Source organism: Euprymna scolopes, chromosome 23 (assembly GCF_053919585.1).
Source record: "Euprymna scolopes isolate OS-2025 chromosome 23, ASM5391958v1, whole genome shotgun sequence".
NCBI lineage: Eukaryota > Metazoa > Mollusca > Cephalopoda > Sepiida > Sepiolidae > Euprymna > Euprymna scolopes.
Window position 1 is genome coordinate 93,331,982 of NC_136504.1, and position 20,000 is coordinate 93,351,981.

The following is a 20,000-nucleotide window of genomic DNA, read 5'->3' on the forward strand; positions in this document are numbered from 1 at the left end:
CATAATAGTAAACACAGGCTCGAGTGCACACACATATTTCAACAGCCAGACAACGTTGCAGCTCACAAGAGCTATGACAGCCACACACACACACACACACACACACACACACATATATATATATATTTCAATAAAGTATATTCAACTTTATGTGCGTGTATTAAGATACATTTAGGCAGTAACAAGCTCCAAACAGTGAAATTCATTGAAACCTGAGACTATAAATACAGTTGTTATTTGTATATGAGAAGTTTTGAGTATACAGATCGTATAGGTCCATAGTTATTGTTTAAAAATTTTGCAGTGTAGAAATTATTTGATGAGATTTGGTAAATTTAATTAATTTGTTAAAATTAATATGGTAAATAGTACTGAGTGAGTTTCCTAACATGACCAGTTATTGAAATGAAAATAGAATTGGGAGATGTGTTGCCTATGACAGATGGTGAAGGTCTTACGTAAGAGTTTATATACGACTGGTCACTAAGTGGAAATCATCAAGATGTGTATGACTGAAAGAGATGTGGATATAGAAACATTATTTGTCCTATTTAAGTATCAATTACTGCAGGCAACACAGCTGTGATTATTTAATGTAAATATCCGCAGTAGTACATGTGATTACATAGAACAATGTAAATGTATGATATGATTTCGCATATATGGGCGTGGTTAAATCATCAGGAATAGATTTTAAACATAAGAAATGAGATGTTATACTTGAGGACATGTTCAGAAGTTGACTTAGGGACGAGATCAAAATATTTCAGTTGAGGAGTGTGTTCATTACGGAGTCAAGGCAATTAATCGAAATCGATTAAAGATTACAGTGTTATATTTTCAACACTTAATTGATTTATGGTAATAAAATAATGTGTGTAAACATCTGACAAGTAAATAGCTGATTGAAGTTTAATTTTAATTGTACACTAGATTCAAATCGAAATTCAGATCCAAATATAGTGATTTTAAAATATCTGTTTGGGATTATTAGTAATTTATAATCGATTTTGTTTGATGGGGAAAACAGTAAACCAATTTTGTTTAGTAATGCAAAATCATATAACTTTGGGAAAATCTGATGCATAAATTATCGAAAAGCCTAATAAAAGAGGAACAATTGTTTAATGTAAGAATGCCCTGAGATAGCATCAATTCTATATACTTCTATATAACTTGGCAGCGTTATATTGAGTAAATTGATTACTTTGCAGGGGGTTTGGCGAAATCGATGATTGAAATTATTTAGTCCAAATCTAGCGAGAAACAGGAGAAGGGAAGGAAAGACCAAAAAAATGAAAAGTATAATTGCATGCCTTTTTTTTTTTTTTAATAATTGTTATTCAATACGGGTTTAAAAAAGATTTAACGGTATGAAGTTTATATTCTTAAATAATATTTATTTATAAAATGATTATCATTTATCGGTCCTGAGTTTTTTAAGGGATGGATTGTTACGTATTCATCAATAATTGATACATTCTGATATTTAAATGATTTCATGGTGGTTAGAATGGTTCTACGCGTTTACAAATGTGGAAATAGCTCAGTCATCCTGTAAAAATTGTTTGGAGAGGTAGTCATAACCGTTCCTGCCTCTGACATGTAAAGTAGACTACATTTATAGTCTGGTGTATATGATTTTGACTTCTTAATTATGGTCTAGTTTGTTGGTTGGTTGGTTGGTTGTTTTTGGTTTACAGCATATCAACCTTTTTCGGGTTATTTAATTCCGAATCCAAAGATTTTGAAGAACCATTTTTTAATGAATATATTTGTTGTTTTCAAGTCGGTTTCTATTTAACCCATAGTTGGGACCCTAACAGGTACTACCACTCCAGGTCCGAGTGACCTGGGAGAAATGGCAATGTAAAGGTGACTCCACACTCCCCAAAGCCCGCAAGCGTGGGCCTCACAACTGGATATAGTTTATAGTCGACTAGTTTGTGGAAAAGGTTTCGTTATAGACGTTTTGGTAGTTAGTGATGTTCCTTTATTTTTATTAAAGTTTCAATTATCAAAAAAGCATGTAAGTTTATATGCGAAATTATATTAAAGTGGCGTTCGCTCAAATTTATGGATCAACTTTAAAGAGTACTTACATTTGGTAATTGGTTTAATTATTTATATTATGGTAATTTGCGAGATAACTTATTAAGTTAGAACGGTTCTAATTGCGTAGGGTTTAGAATGTGAATGAAATATCTATGGGAAATCGATTGATCGGTATAATATTTACTCATATGGTTACATTTAAGTGATAAAACCCTGCATTAATTGTTGCATATGATTTATAAATATATATTATAAGAGAGAATGAAACATGTGACTGCTTACTTTGGATCGATTAGAATGATATTTGATTGCAATTAAGTTATGCCGCTTAAATAAATTACATTATTGTAAATGCAATAATTATTAATTAGGCATTCCTGTTTATTTTGGTAATGTAATTGGTATTAGGGGCTGGGGAGATGATTGCGTGAGTTAATTTAATTTTTCTTATTCGAATGCTACTTTTGTTTGGGCTAATTTTAGCATCGTGTAATATGAGAGCTAATATGACTTTTTATTGAAAATAGTATTATATTTATGTGAGCATTTAACAGATGTTTTTATAAATTTGAAGAATTATTTCTGTAGTTTTGATGGTGCCGCTAAAAAGAAAGATGTTTAATCAAATACTTTGCGTCGGTCTCATGCACTTACGTGGATAAGAAAGGTGCTGTTTATTCGGCGAGTTTAGCTTGTATAGATAGAGGATTAGGTATATTATTATTTGTAATAGATAACATTCTTATTGTTTTACTGTATCCTATTTGGCGTGATTAAAGATATAAGGTGGTTATAAGTGGAGATGTGGATTTTATAAATGTTATTTTCTTGGAACAACCTGATTTTAGTAAGGCATTGTTAAAAGTGTAGAAGTTGGTCAAAGGTGTTTCTTTAAGTTGAAGCTTAGATATTCTATTTGAGACCAAGTGTATTATTGCTTTTATTATTATGTTGAGGTGGTTGGACTATTTATGGGCATAGCAGTTGGTAATGTATCTTAGGATTCAGAGTCTACATTTTGTGTGTCAGATAGGAAGTTAAAATCTTTCTTATCAGGCCCAATAGTTATGGAAACCCTGTAATCAGAAAAGAAAGCATGCACTTTCATAATGTTTTTTATAGTGTTACTTTGGTCTTATTCTAGAAGTAAAGAGGGAGTTACGTCTCTTTGGATTGTAGTCCCACTTTTTATAATATCTATATTTGTCGAGGAATCAGCTTTATATGACTTTCTGAGTTCCTGATATGTGATGTAACAGATTTCATAATGATATTTTGTCATGTCAGCAGTTTCGAATATATGTGTTTCTACCCTTACTGTTATCCCCGTATAGCGAATGGTTTATCTTAGGAATCGGGTTAATAGGGTGTTTTTGCTTTTTAAATGTAATTCTTTTAATTAGGTATATAATTGTATTTTCAAAATTATGAAAGGTCGGATTATGATTGAGAAAAACGTAGTGTTGATACCGTAAATTATTACCGTTTTAATTCAATTTGCGTATGTTCTCCAGAAGAGTTACCTGAAAGTTCATTTTTTAGAGTTCCGGCTGGCCTGCTTTATCAATACATGTTGATATGTCAAAGGTCTAATTGGAGTTTCTTTCGTAGTGGCAGAAGAATCTTATATTTATAGGAATACATTTCAAACTGAACAAATTATTAGATACAATCGTGCTTTGTGAAGTGAACGATGTGCTTTAGCAGTAAAATGGGAGGTATTCCTTGCCGAACATATTGAGATAGTCCACCAAAGCTTTACGCCAAGGAGAGCTTCTAACAGTTCAGAGGTTGCAAATGTGAGTGGGTTCGAAACTTCCGATCGGCAGGAATTGTCATTCCAAACTGATGATTGCGTAAGCATTAAACAATTCCCTCCGTAGGTATAATTAAAAAAAATATTATGTAATAATAATTCTCCATCTCGTTTAAGAATATTTACGGATATACACTGTATGGGACGTACAAAAAAAAGAGAGAACACCAACTAGAGTTTATACAATGTTCACGATTCATGTCGTTTGAACACTAATGTCCGCGCCCGAATTGAGCATCTATTAGTTGTTAATTTCCATCATTCTCCTGGCAATACTTTGGTGGCGTGAAGGTAATGGCTTATCACGTGGAGTCAAAGGTGACTTCATGGCTGTGTTCAGATTGCTTGAGCGGCAGGAATTCTCATCCGACACCTATGGATACGTAAGCATAGAAACACTGGGATCCGTAAGTATTAATAAATAATTATGAATTGAGATATATATATATATATATATATATATATATATATATATATATATATATATATATATACGCTTAACTCGAGAAAATGTATGTACAAATGCCAACTCATCGAACATGAACAGTAAGTAGTAAGTGTGTATTCAACTACAATAAAGTTTCAATACTGCAATTTCCATTTAGATTCATCGTATTTTATTTCAAATCTCGAAGGAGGTAAACGGCAATCTCTAACAAATGCGTTTTCCAAATTAAGACAGCGGAAATGGATATACGAAACGAAATTGACATATTTGTATTTTAAAAAAATATTTTAGTTTAAATAATGCTTGTATTATGATGAAACAACAAAATAAATAAACATTTTCTTTTATATTGAAAGTATAATCATATAGAAATACTAGTTGTACTCTGCCACCCGTTACTGTGGCTCAATTTGGTGTAAGGGAAAATCTAATAAAAAAAGAAAATTCACGTTTCTTATACAGCAATTCACTCCAAAAAGTGAAAAAAAAAGCGAGAGTGAAAAAAAAATGGTACGAACGTTGCTACAATGTTGAAATGGTTTATTGATTAAAAAAATGATTTTTGTACTAAAAAAATGTGAGTTCTTAATTGATATAAGCGCGAGGAGGGGTTACTATACACAGATTAGAAAAAGTTGTCCAAAAACAAATAAATGAAAGCAAAGGTAAGATAAGTGACGTTTCTACCTAAGTGGATAATTTTTTAGTGTTTTTATTTAATGTAAAATATTTAATCGGCTCCAAAAACACAGTGTTTATCAATGTATTTGAAAAAGACAAACGGTCGCGGATTCTGTTCACTACATTAAGTTTCGGAAAATTAGTTAAAAAGTAAAAAAAAGCTATGCAAAACGGTGTCAGAAACCCACCGAATATACGTTACCGTGACATAGGCTGACATATTCGGTGGGTTTCTGGCAGTCTTGAGTATAGTTCTTTTAGTTTAAACTCATTTTCCTATACCGAACGTAATCAACAGTGTCCGCCACTATTTGTATTTTTCAAATACACCGATGAACACCGTTTTTCGAGCCGACTAAACGTTATATTAAAAAAGTGTGTATTACTAAGCACAGGTACGAAAAAGTTGTCGAAAAATAAATATATTACAAATAAATTCTATCAAAGGCAAGATAAGTTAATTTTCTACCCAACTTGATAAGATTTAATTTTTTTTATTTAATGTAAAATGCTTAATCGGTTCAAAAACATGCAGGGTTTATCGGTATATTTGAAAACACAAATGGCGGCAGACTCGATTGAACACGTTATGTTTGGGAAATGAGTTACAACTAAAAAAAAAAATATACAAACTGTATGTTACCGGGACATAGGCTGACATATATTCGTTTTTTTTTTAAATAATGTTTTGTATAGTTTTAGTTTTAATCCATTTTCCCAAACTGTACGTGTTTACCACAAAGTCTGCCGCCATCTGTAATTTTCAAGTATAGCGGTAAAATCTGTATTTTTCGAGCCGAATAAGTATTTTACATTAAATAAAAATACTAAAAAAATAACAAGTATGTACATAATCGTGTTTGTGTGCAGTTTTGCGGTGAACTTTGAAGGATAGTTTATATTGGATTTTATAATAAGTATGTCAGGAAAAGGTAATGAGTTATTGTTTTCTGTTTCATAGGTAAACTTTATGGAAGGTTTGACTGAGTCTAATTTATCTCTAATGATATTTATGCGCGTATTTTCAGGAAGAAAAATTAAAATGTCGTCAATGTATCTGAAATACTCTGTGTTTGGAGGTAATCTGAATTTGAAAGGACCAGATTCATGGAATTCTAAGAAAAGGCAAGCTAATACTCCACTAAGACGGTTACCCATAGGAAGATCAACATTTTGTTTATAGAAATTGTTATTGAAGTGAACATAAGGCATGTTAATTATAAGTCTAATGATTTCTATCAGAGTGTCGGGAGGAAAATATAAGCTAATGTTAGATTTTTTTAAATGCTTAAGGAGTAAATTCAACCATTTTTTAATGGGGACATTAGTATATAATGACGTTATATCCAAGCTGTGTATAGTTTTGTTTTGTACGTTAATTTTGCTAGTCCTATGGGTAACGCTGTTAGTGGAGTATTAGCTTGCGTTTTCTTTTCGTATTATTTTTTATACATTTCTATTCATATATATACGTATACAAACATATATATATATATATATATATATATATATATATATATATATACAGTGGGGAAAATAACTGTTGGACACATCCTATTATTCTTTATTTAACACATTTTTATGCAGCGAATGACACAAAAATTTAACAAGAATAGTTAATAATTTAACAATAACAAATAACGTTAGAAATTGGAACCTTTTAATGCATAACAAGAATTATATAATAAAAACGAGAATAGCCGGAAAAAAGTATTGGACACATTGTTTTACATTATATTTTATTAGTATTTTTTATAAATAATGCTGGAAATTGTTATTTGCATTTTAATTTGTTGACACTATTATACATTTTAGAAGTTTCTTGATTGTTGTAGACCATACTCTACGTCGTTGGAAAGTATTGGAACATGTTAGTCACCAGTAAGCCATCACGCGTGAAGGTTCTCAGAATGAGTAAACGTAAAGAACTCTATTAAGTCGTCTCTGATAAGATTATTGCTGAGCAAAAGAATGGAGTTGGTTATCGGTGTATATATGCTCATTCAAAATCCCTGTAAGCACCATAGGGAACCTTATTAGAAAATGGAAGGTGCATGACTCAACCCTGAACAGTCCGCGCACTGGAGATCCTCGCAGGAGGTTGGATCGAGCAGTGAGAAAGATTGTAAGAAAAGTTCAGCAGCAACTGAAAACGCACGAGGTGAACTTCAGAAAGATTTGGAAGAAGCAGGGATAGTATTAACAAAACCAACCATTAGTAATGTACTTCGACGCAACGGTCTTAAATCGCGTACACCTCGAAAGACACCATTACTAAAAAAATGTCATGTTAATGATCGTCTGGAGTTTGCAAGAGACCACTTACTGAAAACAGATGATTACTGGAAGAATATGATCTAGTTCGATGAGACGAAAGTGGAACTTTTCGGCATTAACTCTGTACGTGGAGTATCGAGAAGAGATGGCACAGCGCACGATCCCAAGAACACCATCCCAACTAGAAAGTTTGGTGGTGAAAATGGCATGCTCTGGAGATGCTTCTCTTCAAATGGTACTGGGTTACTTCATATTATAGATGGAAAGATGAATGCAACTAAATATCGGGAAATTCTTGAAAATAATCTCTGCCCTGCTTCACATGTGTTAGGTATGCGACAGGAATGGATCTTTCCACAAGATAATGATCCCAAACATACTGGTAAAATAACTTCCAATTGGTTCGTACAGAAAAAAATAGATGTTCTTAAGCGGCCCAGTCAGTCCCCAGACTTAAATCTTATAGAAAATCTATGGAGAGAGCTCAATCATGGTCCACCAGTGAGTTCCATGTAATATTCAGGATTTGAAGAAAATATGAGTTGAAGAGTGGGCCAAAACATCGCCTGAACGTTGTCACAAATTAGTTTCGTCGTGTAGAAAACGTCTCGTAGCTGTAATAGCAAATAAGGGGGTTCCAACAAAATATTAGATAAAATTGTGTTAGTGTGTCCAATACTTTTTTCCGGCTATTCTCGTTTTTATTATATAATTTTTGTTATGCATTAAAAGGTTCCAATTTCTAAAGTTATTTGTTATTGTTAAATTAGTAACAAATTCTTGTTAAATTTTCACATCATTCGCTGCATAAAAAATGTGTTAAATAAAGAATAATGGGGTGTGTCCAACACTTATTTCCCCCCTATATATATATATATATATATATATATATATATATATATATATATATATCCGTATACATATATACATACGTAAATATATACATACATATCCGTATACATATATACATACGTAAATATATACATAAATACATACGTACAAAAATACGAATACACGTACGTATATATATATATATATATATATATATATATATATATATATATATACGTATAACCATACGTATGCATACGTATGTATATACGTATATGCATACGTATGTATATACGTATATGAATACGTATGTATATACGTATATGCATACGTATGTATACATGTATATGCATACGTATGTATATACGTGTATACATACGTATGTACAAAAATCTGTACATCCATATGTATACACATATAAACATATGTCTGTAAATACAAATATACATACGAATGTATATACATATATACATACGTATATACATACTTCTATATATATGCATAATTATATATACACCTGTAGAAGTAATATAATTGTTTAAATATATATAGAGAGACACATATACACATACTTATATATATATACATACGTATATATATATATATACATACGCATATATATACATATGTATATACATATACATACGTATATATACATATATATATACATACATACGCATATATACACATATGTATATACATATACATACGTATATATATACATACGCATATATATACATATATACATACGTATATATATACATATATACATACGCATATATATACATATGTATATACATATACATACGTATATATATACATATACATACGTATATATATACATATACATACGTATATATACATACGTATATATACATATACATACGTATATATACATACGTATATATATACATATACATACGTATATATATATACATATACATACGCATATATACATATACATACGTATATATACATATACATACGTATATATATACATATACATACGTATATATACATATACATACGTATATATATACATATACATACGTATATATATACATATACATACGTATATATACATATACATACGTATATATACATATACATACGTATATATACATATACATACGTATATATACATATACATACGTATATATACATATACATACGTATATATACATATACATACGTATATATATACATATACATACGTATATATACATATACATACGTATATATATATACATATACATACGTATATATATATACATATACATACGTATATATATATACATATACATACGTATATATACATATACATACGTATATATACATATACATACGTATATATACATATACATACGTATATATACATACGTATATATACATATACATACGAATATATATACGCACGTGTATATATATATACATACGTATATACATACAAATATATATACGTATATAAATACAAATATACATACGTATATACATAACACTATACATACGAATATACATACACATATATACATACGTATATATATATACATACGTATAAATATATACATATATACATACGTATATATATACATATATATACATATATACATCCGTCTATATATACATATATACAGACGTCTATATCTACATATATATGTACGTCTATATATACATATATACATACGTATATATACGTATACACATACTTATATACATACGTATATATACGTATATACATACGTATAAATATATATATATATATATATACAGACGAAAATATACGTATATACATTATATAAAAACATATATACACACGTATAGATATATAAACATACATACCTACGTATAGGTAGACGCATATATACACATATATATATACGTATATATGTACACATATATACACATGCACATATATACACATTCGCATATATGCATATATAAATGCATAGAAATATGTATATAAGTACATATATACACCCATATATATTCACATACATATATATGCATATATATAAACATACACAAACAATATATATACCTGCATATATATACACAAATATAGACATATATACACATATGTACACACATATATACATAATATAAATACATATACATACACATATATATACACATATATAAATATATAATCATATACAGCAATATATATATACAAATATACATATAAATAAAAATGTATATACATAAATACACATATATATACATATAAATAGACATAAATATACCCAAATATATACGTATATATACATATATATATACATATATATATATATAAACATATACATATATACATATATACATATATATACAAATACATATATACACACATATATATATATATATAAATATGCATATATATACACATATATAAATATGCATATATATATACACATATATATAAATATGCATATATACATACACATATATATAAATATGCATATATACATATATATATAAATATGCATATATATACACATATATATATATAAATATGCATATATACACACATATATATATAAATATGCATATATACACATATATATATATATAAATATGCATATATACACATATATATATAAATATGCATATACACACACATATATATATATATATATAAATATGCATATATACACATATATATAAATATGCATATATATACACATATATATATATATAAATATGTATATATATACACATATATATAAATATATATATATTCACATATATAAATGTACATATATATACACATATATATATATATATAAATATATATATTCACATAAATATATAAATATATATATATTCACATATATATATAAATGTACATATATACACATATATATATATAAATGTACATATATATACACACACATATATATATAAATGTACATATATATACACATATATATATGTACATATATATACACATATATATAAATGTACATATATATACACTTATACATAAATGGTCATATATATAAAGATACATATATAAATCTACATACATATATATACATATTCATGTATATACATATTCATTTATATACATACATACAAACACAGATATGTACATTTACATATATACACATATACATATATATACATTCATATATATACATAAACAAACATACACCTATATATATTAATATATATACATAAAAAACATGTACCTATATATATATTAATATATATATATGCATATATATACATAAACACACATATCCATATATATATATTAATATACATATATATACATAAACACACATATACCTATATATATATATATTAATATATATATACATATATATACATAAACACACATATACCTATATATATATATTAATATATATATACATATATATACATAAACACACATATACATATGTATATATATATATTAATATATATATACATATATATACATAAACACACATATACCTATATATATATATTTATATATATATACATAGATATGCATAAACACACATATAACTATATATACATATATATACATTTATATTTATATATATATACATATATACATGTGTACATATATACATGAATATATACATATATACATACATATATACGTACATATACATATATACATATATATATATATATACATATATACATACATATACACATACATATATACATACATATACACGTACATACATACATATATACATTGTATACAGATATATATATATAAACATAAATATATACATGTATATATATAAATATATATATCCAATCATATATACATATATATGCCTTTATCATATATATATATGTATATATATATATATATATATATATATATATATATATACAGACAAGCAGAAGTACTCGTCGTTGTATGTGTTCAAAAACAGCCTACAAAAATAGACTGTGATAGATGAAAGTATGATAAGTTATTAAAAAGTGGGCGTTGTAAAGACATAGGTTTTTGTACTCAAAAATTTTACCAGTAAGCAAAATATTATTAAAGTAAAGATACTTTTCGCGAAAATATATTTTTTTATAAACTTTCTTTCCATTCGTATCCAAGCGAGACCAACCAAATTATGTTTCCTTACAAAGAGAACATGATATATATATATATATATATATATATATATATATATATATATATATATATATATATAATTATATATATATATATAATTATATATATATATATAATTATATATATATATATATATAATGTTTTTTTTATTTGTTTTTGTTAGCAATACTTTCGTGTATGATATCAAGTATTTATACGAAAGTGCATTTTTACCTAAATGCTTGTTGGGAATAATTTTCCCATTGACCAATATGGTACCCCCTTTTAATGGGGAGCGACATATATATAATTTTTAAAATATAATTATCAACTGACACGTGTTTTAGCCACTCTGATTAGTCGTGGACGACGAAACACGTGTCTGTGGATAATTATATTTTAAAAATTATATATATATATATATATATATATATATATATATGTTACCATATTCAATAAACTTTACTTTCCTGGTAGAAAAGTTTATTGGTTTGTATTTTTTAGTAGTTAGTAAAAAAAAAAATTAAGTCACGAACCGGTTCAAAAAAATCAAAATGGTAGCGACTTTGAAATAGAGTATCGCGTTTTCAATTTGAGGGAGGGGCACCTGAGCAATCAATGTTAACAATTTAAGAGAGTTCTTTCCACGTAAGGAATATTTATAAACATATTTTAATGTTTTACGTTATTTTGTGTTTGAGGAATATTCGATTATGGCTTGTGTAGTTTATATGAAAAATCATTTAAGTAGTTATCGTGTCATATTTAGAGGAGTCTTATTGAGAGAGAGAGAGAGAGAGAGAGAGAGGGAGGCTGTTAGATAGATCTCCGCGTTATTACGATTCATATATATATAAAATGTTCATACTTAGATTTTATAGATATGAAATGTAGAGTTCACATTGTAGATATGAGATATCGAGACGTGTATATAAAGTGTGTATGTAATGACATTTTAAACCACATGATATACAAGACATGTAATAACAATTTTCACTTTCCCTTTTGGTAGAATTACAACACAAAGACGACGTTTATAAAAATCATATGACGGGTGTGTTTCTTCTCCCGACCGGCCATGGTTTTCTGAGTCAAGAATTCAAAGCTTCACATATTAAGTTTCAAAAGTGACCGTCTCGCTTCTAGACGTTCGAATGTCCATGTCTGGCTGTCGTCTGTCGTCCTCAGACTCTCTCTGACTCTCCCCGTTTTCCACCAGTTTCCCTCAAGTTTCTAACTATATCTAGAACTCTCCATTTTCCATGACGTCATACACATGTTAAAACATGTGTCTTATTTCACGTGTTCTGGACATGCGTGTCCAAAACTTTTTCCTTTGTTTACAAAAGGAATTTTAACCTATATTCCCAGTAACCTATTTTTCCAATATGTTAAAAACATGTTTATTAAATTATCTTGTATTGTTGCATTCCTCAATCGACTTTTTCATAACATTTTTATCTCTAAGCTAAACAATGGTGTGTTTTACGTTCCATTTTCTTATTCTCTCTCGTAATCTATTTCAAAACCTTATTTACGAGGTTCGAATTTCGTCTATTCTATTCTATTTTCATTTTAACTAAATCCCTCTATTTTTATACTTACATGAAAATTATATATATATATATATATATATATATATACATACGCATACATACCCATAAACATACACACATCCATCCATACATACACAATACATAAAACACATACATACAAACATACACACACATATACGTATATAGGCATACACATATATACTATCATATACAAATACATACTCACATATATATATATATTCACATACATATACGTACACATGTGTGCACATATACATACACATAAAGTTACCTACATATATCTACACTTAGGTATATATGCACTTATACGCATGCATATATACACATACGTATACATGCATGCAAATATATATACGTATATGCATACAGACACACATAAACATATATACACAAAAATAAATAAAAATATATACACACATACATATATACATACATATAGCTATACATACACATACATACATTAGTACATATATTAACATGTATACATACACAAATACACACACATGCATATATAGAATGATGGCAGATCAATTATTACGTGCTTCCAGCATTTCCGAGCTACACACGTGACCCTGTTTCCATCGCCACGGACAATTTCTGTAGACAAATGCCTGAGGAAGTATCTATACAAAAATGATGTTACAGAGTTTTAGCTTTGTACGACAGCTTAGTCTCCCTCTCAGTTCAAAATGTTGAGATCCAGCAAAAAGCATGAGCCAGATAGCCAGCAACAAATAAAACTGCAGACAAGCTTAATTCGTGTACTGGTCTCCCGCTTTGTTTTATTTTAAATCAGAGATTTGCTTCACCCAGAGGGGTTGCCTTCTCAGAGCTTTTGGGAGTCCTCTCCTTACCACACACACACATATCGAAATAAAGATATACACGTACATATACAAGCATGCATACAGACAGATAAACGGAAACATAGATACGCAACATCCACATACACACATACATTCATACATACACATACACGTACATGTAGAATATATATGAAGGACCATTATGATGACGATGAAGATAAGGAATAGGTGAATTTAACATGCATAAAAGAGTAAAACAATTCCAAATACATAGAATACACAGAACATAGAATAGAAAGACGTTCGCTCCGCCTGTAGTACAGCTTTTAAAATGAAAACGCTTTCATAACGGCACAAATCCTCAACGTTCATGACGACGACAAGGATGAGTATTACGATTAGGTGAATTTAACATGAATAAAAGAGTAAAACAATTCCAAATACACATAACACAGAATAGAGAGACGCTCGCTTCGTTACATACATATATACATACGTACATATATACATACATGCATATATATACATATATACATATATGCATATATACACATATATATATACATACATGATGATGTTTGCAACGTCTTGTCAGACGAGCAGACGAGAGCCACTCCCTCAGTCACTAAAAGTCCATGTGCCGAATATGACTTGTAAGCCCTGCCAGCGACTTGCACACCCTCAAGCAGACATGACACTGAAAACGCTCACTGATTTGTATGAGACTAACAGCAGCGGAACCTGTATTATCGTGGGCTTTCATGTGATTAACAAAACCTGCCTTAGACAACAGAGATCGATCACACACCTTACAGATCCAGAGACCTCCATGGTTGGGTGGCAAGGTTTGGCATTTCCTACATGCTCTCTTAAGCTTCGCCCGGTCTATTTTGGCTGCTTCATAGTGTTCTGCACCCCTGTATATCAGTGTCCTCCACTGCTTGCGATCATAAGCTCGGGACTCCCAACTGTCAACAGGAATATGAAAGCTCACCAGACTCTCCTTGATGCTATCACGAAAACGTTTTTTTGGGCTTGTGCTGAGGTCTTTTTCCAATAAAGAGCTCACCATAGAACAATTGTTTTGGGAGACGATAGTCTTCAAACCGAATGAGATAACCCGCATAACGCAACTGGTTCTTAATAACAATGGTAGCAATACTGGTTGTTTTGGCCTTTTTAAGACATATGTATCAGGGACAAAGCTATACCACTTCAAACCAAGAATGTGTCTAAGGCAGTGCTGATGGAACCTCTCGAGCAATTCTATATGTGACCGGTACAAGGTCCAAGTTTCAGATGCGTAGAGTAGGGATGGTACTACACATGCTTGATATACTGAAATTTTAGTTGTCAGAGTCAGATCACCGTCAGACCAGACTCTATCTTGTAATCTTCCAAAAGCATTAGATGCCTTGCTGATTCTCTGTCTTATTTCCGCATTAAGAGCGCCATCATTTGATAAGGCACTCCCAAGGTAGACAATTTTTTACGACTTCAAGGCGCTTTCCACAGACGATGATATCAGGTTCCACATACAGATAATCGGGAGCGGCAGTGTATATGACATTAGTCTTCTTAATGCTTTAAGTCCGAAGCAGGTACAAGCATTTGTAAAGAGATCCATCACTAGTTGCATGTCTACGGGGGAGTGTGTTATCAGGTCAGCATCATCAGCATACAACAGTTCCCTAACAAGTCCATCACTAACAAGTATTGTGGCTTGGAATCTTCTGAGGTTGAACACCTTTCCAGTCGTTCGGAATCTAATATAAACGCCCATATCACAACCGTGGAAACAAAACCAGAGCACAACAGTCAAATAGAGCGAAAACAATGTTGGTGAAGCTATATCACCCTGCTTCACACCATTATCAATGGGGAATTCTTCCGAAAGCTGACCATTGAAGTTGACGCGACCTTTCATACTATGATGAAGTTGCTTGAACTTGTCTGTAAAAGCAGGTGTACAGCCAAATTTTTCCAGCACTTTTCGAGAGAGCCTCACGGTTGACTGTGTCAAACGCCTTGGTTAAGTCCACAAACACCTGGCAAAGAGGCATACGCTGTTCAATACATTTTTCCAAGAGCTGTCTAGCAGAAAACACCATATCCACAGTTCCTCGCCCACCTCTAAACCAGACTGGGATTCCGGAAGGATATTAGGACATACATACTTTTCCAATCGGGTTAGCAAGAGCCGTGCAGATACCTTTCCAACCGCACTCAGCAGCGAGATATCTCTATAATTTCCAAAATCAGATCTTGTACCATTTCCTTTATACAACATAACCAAGATGGCAGCTACCCAATCTTAGGCAACCGGGTCACCCTGCCATACTTACAGTATTAAAGAGTGGACCACACAATGTACATTGACACAACCATGTATCAGCAGCTCAACAGGGATGCCATCCAGCCCAGGGGATTTGTTCGAGTTTATCTGTTTTATGCAGTCAACTGTTTCCACAAAAGTCGGTTCAACATGAAGTTCCGAACAATAGGAACATTGAAGGACACTTTCAATTGCAGCAACATAAACATTGGATGGGGTATGAAAAAGATCATGAAAGTGTTCATGCCATCGATGCCTGATTTCATCTGAGGTTTTCAGCAAGGTTTTTATCGTCCTTCGCCAGGAGTGGTGTAGTTGAAGAAGATTTTGGACCATAAGCTTGATGAAGCAAAGTGTAGAATGTCTTGACATCTCAATGATCGTAGGCAGTCTGTATCTCCCTGGAGAGATTAGACCACCATTTGTTTTTTTTTTATTTGGCGCATACAACACTGAACCTGACTCCTAACAGAAAAAAAGTGTGCAGCGAGCCCTGGCTTGTTAAGAGATGAAGAGTTGAGAAGTTTCAAATAAGCTTTCCGCTTTCTATCAATTTGAGGCTTAATTTGATCGAAATTATTAGCAAACCAATCTCTATGTCTGGGAACCTTCAACCCAAGAACTTCAACACCTTTTTGGTATATTGTATCTCTTACTGTCTCCCAGTCACACTCTGAGAAATCCACCTGGTTGAAAACAGATTTCAAGGAACTTCGTACGACTGGATCCTTCAATTTGGAAACATCAATACGTTTAGGCACTTTGACACCATTGAAACAGCTTTTTTGCGAACTGTAATTCTCAGTTTAGCTCTGACCATTAAATTATCAGTAGCACAGTCAGCACCACGCATTACTCTCACTTTGCAAAAATTTCCAAGATCACCACGTCTACACAGTATGTAATCAAGCAAATGGCCATGTTAAGATTTGGGATGGAACCAGGTCTCCTTGTTTTTCTGGTGGGAAAAATGTTGGTGATAACAAGATTTAGTTCACTGCAGAGATAAAGAGGCAGCATACCATTTGAATTGACACTACCAATGCAATATTGACCCGATGGGGACCAAGTCTCATTGTCTGATCCAACCCGTGCATTGAAGTCACCAAGAACCATCAAACTCTCAGCGCTTGGCAAACCGGTGATAACAGATCGAAGCATATGATAAAAGGAAGTAATATCGTCTTCAGGCGAAGTAAGTTGGCGCATAAACAGAAACCACATTCATATAACGACCAGCAGCAAGGGGCATTCTCAATGACATTGCACGGTCATTTATGGCTACTGGCTGTTCGATCTTGTCAATTAAGAAGGCCTTAACTGCAAAACAAACACCATCCTCACGCCTCTCCTTTTCAGCTCTACCACACAAGAAGAGCGTGTAGCCCGACTCGCTCTCAACCAATTGATCCTCACCTGCGGAACGTGTCTCAGAGAATGCAGCAATATCTATATTGTATCTTGCAATTCCTTTGTCAAAATTGCAGTCTTCCGTTTCAGTCTTTTACCATTGTCAAAAAGTGTTCTCACCTAAAAGCAACAGAGCTGGAGTAGGTGTCGTTTAGCATAATATCTTCTGTCCCTGTAACTATAGACAGCCATTTCCAATAGAACATTTATTTATTCTTATTTATTTATTTTTTTTGACAAATGTCTGAGGAAGTATCTGTACAAAGATGTTATTCCAGAGATTAAGCTTTGCATGACAGCTAGTCTCTCTCTCAGTTGCAGATGTTAATATCCAGCAACAAGTAAGAGCAAGACAGCCAGCAACAAATCAAACTGTAGACAAGCTTAATGCGCGTACTGGTCGTCCGCTTTGTTTATGCATATACGTACATATACATACATACATATATACATAAAAATATACATATATATACATATACATCTGCATATATATACATCTACATATATATAGATACATATACATATATATATATGTATGCATATATATACATATACATATATATATACCTATACACACATATATACATATGTATATACATACAGATACATATACATACATATACATATATATTTACATATACGTATATATACATATGCATATATACATATACATATACGTATATATATATACATATGCATATATACATATGCATATATGCATATACAGATATATACATATGCATATATACAAATATATGTATATGCATATACACATACATATACAAAGATATATACACTCATATATATACATGCATATATACATACATACGTATATATACACATATATACATACGTATATATAACCATATACATATATATATGTATATATGTATATGCATATATAGTTATCTATGTATATGATTATATAGTTATCTATGTATATAAATACATAAACATATATATATATATATACATAAATATATATTTATATACATATCTATATATATATACATCCCTATATAAATAGATATCTATATATACATATCTATATATATACATATCTATATATATAAATATATATATATATGTATCTATACATATGTATATACATGTATATATACATATCAATACATATGTATGTATATACATGTATATACATATATATATATGTATATACATACATAGATATATATAGACATATATATACATATCTATGTATACATATCTATACATATTCATATAAACACATATCTATATATATACATATATACATACAAATAAATACATATATATACATATATATACATAACTATATATACATATCTATATATATACATATATATACATATCTATATATACACATATCTATATATATACATATATATACATATCTATATATACACATATCTATATATATACATATATATACATATCTATATACACATATGTATATATATATATACATATATATACATATATATACACACATATCTATACATAGATATATACACATATATATACATACACATATATATATATACATATATATATGTGCATATATACCTATATATACACATAGATATATATATACATATATATACACAGATATATACACATATATATACATACATAGATATATATATACATATATATGTGCATATATATATACCTATATATACACATAGATATATATAT